This window comes from Otolemur garnettii, unplaced genomic scaffold (assembly GCF_000181295.1).
Source record: "Otolemur garnettii isolate 467f Iridium unplaced genomic scaffold, OtoGar3 scaffold00079, whole genome shotgun sequence".
Taxonomy (NCBI): Eukaryota; Metazoa; Chordata; class Mammalia; order Primates; family Galagidae; genus Otolemur; species Otolemur garnettii.
In genome coordinates, this window is record NW_003852474.1 from 5,001,019 (window position 1) to 5,005,793 (window position 4,775).

Below are 4,775 nucleotides of genomic sequence, written 5' to 3' on the forward strand. Positions count from 1 at the left end.
GTTACACAGCACAGAGAGAGCTTAAGGGGAAGATCAAATTTGTTGGGTTTATAGCCCTCCCAAGGTGATCAGGGATATGAAGGTATTACATAATATTATAGCTGATTCCATTCAAAAGAAGGGACAGGGATAGTGTCAATTCCTTTTTTTTTGGAGAAATTTTGGCACGTATTCAACAATTTGTGGGATTGAGGAAAGATCCAGTTTTGAGAAGTTGGAGGGACTCTTGGACTATAGGCAAATAGGGATGTGGTAGAACACCCATGGTGGGGAATATGAAAGTAGGATTATTACTCGAGTTCCCAGCATGGACATAAAGGGGCTGACCTGACACACAAGCTAGATAGAAACATGAGGAGGACAAGGAAAACAAGAAACCATATGTCCCACAGCTCACAGTTTGGGGGCTTCTGTAACATAAATTCAGTCAGTGGAATCAGTGATGGGCTGGCAGCTGCAGGCCAGTGGATTTCGGGGAGTTTGCAGTGGGTGGAAGTAGCTTCCTCCAGAGGATTAGTAGGTTTAGTCAGGAGAGATTTATCTCTAGAATCTAGATATTTAACTGCAGTGGGAGTGCTGATGGTTATTTGAAAAGGACCTTTCCACAAAGTTTGGAAGGGCCTAGTTTGTCCTGAGAGATGCTTCAGTAAAACCCAACATCCAAGCTATAAATGTTGAGGTCCTTTTCTATTAAGGGGTTGAGGCAGGTAGGTTTCTGCATAGGAGTTGTTGAGTGAGCTGACTGCTGGTAAGTGCCCAGTGGGGGTGGGGGCACTGAGGTGAAAGACAAACAGGAGAACAGAACACCTATGCAAAGACCTAAAGGCCGCTAGAGGAAATCCAAGTCTCAAGACAGCACAGGGAAGGTTTATCCAGCTCTGTCCAGTTCTAAGGAAAGCTTTGTAAGCTGAGTGAGCCTTTTCTACTTTTGTGGAAGATTGGGGCAATCGGCTAGCATAATTTTTAAGAGATACTTAAGGCTTCCAAGACTTGTTGAGTGACGTGAGATGTAAAAGTGGTGCTATCATCATTTTGGAGAGAAATTAGAATTCTAAACTGGAGAATTGTTTCCTGGAGAACTCAGGTGATGTCAGAGGCCCATGCTGTTTTAGTAGGGAAAGGTTCTAAACTTAAAAATGTATCTGTTAGGGTTAAAAGGTATTTATATCTCTTGTGCATATGGGTAAAGTATAACTGCCAGTCTTATCTAGGCAGATGACCTGAAAGCTGATCAGTAGGAAGAAAAGACAGAGGTTTAAGGTGGACTTGTAGACAAATAGAACAGTCCTTAGTAATTTGTTTTAATTTTTCTTCTAAGTTGCATTAGTAAAGGAGCAAAGACATGAATGTTTTCAAGGATCAACTTCCTACATGAACTAAGTTATGACTGTAGTGAAGGATGGAGTTTTCATGTTGGGAAGGCCAAATACATTTGCCTTTGTAGAAAAGTTAAGAGTCTTTTCCAAACAGCCCCTGCTCATATAAATTGTGTGGTTTCTTTAGCTGAGTGGTTTGGGGGCAGTGTTTGAAAGAAACAGGCTTGAGTAGCTGGAAAAGGAAGCAGCGCTGCCTATTCAGCCTCTTCATCTGCTCTGTTATTTCCTTAGACTCAGAGGGCTACTGTGCCTGGCTGTGGATAACAGCTATCTGGGTAATTGAGCTGCCTTCGTGCATTGTTTGATGAGGTTGGCATGTGTGACAGAAGTAACTTGAGCAGAAGTCCCCAGTCTTTTCAAATAGGTGCATGAGAATATAGGACATGATAGGCATACTAAGAGACAGTATAAATGTTGTGTCTTTGATCTTTAGCTAGTTGTAAGGCCCTAATGAGAGCGATGAGCTCTGCCTTTTGAGTAGAGGTGTCAGATGACAAAGGATTACTCTCAATTGTGTAAGTATTTGTAACGATGGGATATCCTGCTTTTTGGTGGCCACCTCAGATGTAGCTACTTCCCTCAAATCAATGTTCCAGTTGTGATCTGAAGATAGAGAATCAAAGAGGTCTGGCCTAACTGCAGTGGACTCTTCCAAGATCTCTAAGCAGGAATGTTCTGGGGGTTCAAGAAGAATGGGAAGCAGGGTAGCAGGGTTTAAGGCTAAGCACGGGCTAAGGGTAATAGACAAGTTATTTATAAGTAAAGTTTGGTACTGAGTAATGTGGCTAAAAGTTAGGAAGTGATAAATCTCTGGATTAAGATGTCAAGAACTTTACGAGGGGTATAGACCTGAGTCAGCTATCCACAAGCTTGTCTGTTAGCTTCTCAAGACAATGAAGGGCTGTAGCTGAAAGGGCCCTTAAACAAGATGTCCATCCCTTGGCAATGTTATCTAAATGTTTAGAAAAATAACAATTTTGTCCTAATACTCTAAGAGCAACTGTTCCCCATTCACGAATATGTAAATGGAAAGATTTGTTAAGGTTAGGAAGGGTTAGAGCAGGAGCTTCTACTAGTACTGTTTTTAGTAAGAAACCTTGTTAAGAGTGGATTTCTAATCTCAAGGTTCTTGTCTCTGGGACCTTTAGGGCCTCATATAGAGATTTGTCAATGAACCCATATATGGAAGTAGCCTCTCAACCCAAGAAGGCTGTATGTTCTTTTGATTGTTGGGGGTTCCATAAAAGAGATTTGTTTGCACTGGGTGGTGATACCTTGCTTTTCAGGAGACAACAGGAATCCCAGATAAGTGACTAAAGGTTTATTAATCTTCCTGGTGAAACCTGTATTCCTTATGTGCCAAATGTTTGAGAAGAGCGATAGTGTTGAGTGAAGTAGGATGATCAGGACTAAAGAAGGCGCTTCCAGGTAGAGAAAGTGTAGGTAAGTCCTGTGTTAAAGCCCGTCCAATGTGGCAGGGGCTATCTTGGAACCACAAGCCAAAAAAGTCAAAGCAAGTTGTGAATGATTCATGTTGGGGTTACTCCAGATAAAAACAAAAAGGTCTAGGGAGTCAGGAGAGAGGTATAGTCAATGCATCTATGAGGTCAAGAACAGTGAACTGTTGTCAGGATCTGCTTCTGACACCACTTGTCAGGGCCTGAGACTGGCCAGGTCTATGGGCCCAGCTTAGGTAGGTTCTGGACACGGACCACTAAGCTACCTTACTCAGGAACAGTTTCTCTTAGGTGTTTGAGGGCTATGTACTTTAGCTGGGGGTGCGGGGGGGCGGAGAGAGAGAATCTTAGAGACAGTAAAGCAGTCGTCTTGGAACAGATAGATCTTAGTCTTTAGCAGAGCTTGGTAATCTTCAGCAGAGACACACCATGGTGGCTTTCTGCAGGCAGGAGAGGAGACAGAGTCAGAGTAAGTCCATCTGTGATAGAATGCACATGCTCTTGACTGCCTTCTCCAGCCTACTATAAGGCTGATCTTGTGCTTCTCAACACCACAGGTGTAGAGACTGCCAATTCACCAATGCTCTCATCTTGCAAGCGCTCTCATGCTTGTTAGAACTAAATCTCTCTCCATGCCCTGTTCACCAAGGTGTTCCATTACAGGTATTTCCTATAACTCTCACTCCTCCTGGCCATAGGCTATACAGGCTGCTACATTCCCCCCCACTTTTTATATACAATTTTTAATGTGGTAAGGGCAGTTCTTCCTGTTATCTAGCTCTTTTCTTTCTAGGCAAAAGATGGTAATCAGTTCAGAATTCCAGGTATGGGCTCTTTAAATGAGGAAGCTCAATACACATGGAACTATTAGCAGCTGCTAGGGGAAAATGATGATTGTGATGTTAATTCCCTTAAAGGTCTTTTTAAACGGAGAAAACTGCCAAATCTGAGAGAATTTACCCTTTAACTGTAGGAACTTTCCTTTGATAGTTACTTAACAGACAAAAGATAATGCTTTCCTGGCAATCTTTGCAAGCAAGGACTTTTCTCTATTCCAAGGGCTTTGCTACTCGAGGTTCCTAAGTCCACCCTTCACAGATCAAGAGACTGTTACTCGAGGACTAACGCTTGGCAGTTCCTCTCATGGAATTGTTACTCGTGATCCAAAAAGTACCACCCTTCACAATTACTTGATAGCAGAGTTTTTCCTGCTTTCAAGCTGTTTTTCCAGCAAAATTTTTGCTAATTGAGTCCAGACTCCTTTTTCAAGTGGAGTTCCCTAGCACAAAGGTGATTTAACTTTTACTCTTCCCTTTGTTCTCACTTCTCATAATCTTCCAAAGGCTTCACTTGCTTCCAAGTGACACTTCCTCTTTGCGCTATGTCTAGTCTCCTTGGCTGGACCCAGTTATAGGGCACAGACACTGGTGAGAGGTCAGTTACCCCTTCACCAATATTTAATTCTCCGTTGTCATCCATTGGTCTGGTTTAATTTCCCCAGTTTTATGTGGAGGCACCACAGGTCTAACCAAGCTGGCAGAGTGCTCCCATGGCATAGAATTAAATCATATTGTTTTTTGAGAATGGTTTGAAATGAAAATATTAAACTTTCATTTACCAGTGGGTCCTGATTCTGGCCCAACTAATAATTTCCCTACTATAAAGGTATTCCATCTCTATCAAATTGATAGCAGCATTTGTTTGCCCAATGAAAGCCTTTTTTACACTTGGGACATACCTGGAGATTTACATGCTCTTTGTTCCTTTTCTTTAGCATTCAATGTTCTTTTCCCCTTTAAACTCTCTTTTCTCTTATGGCCTAGCTTCCCACATTTATGGCATTTGATGTTAACTGGGGGATTTACCCTCTGATCTTTCAGCTGCCCAAGTTTGAGTTGTCAATATAGCATTTACCTGCTTCTACTATAAGATTCATCTGGTG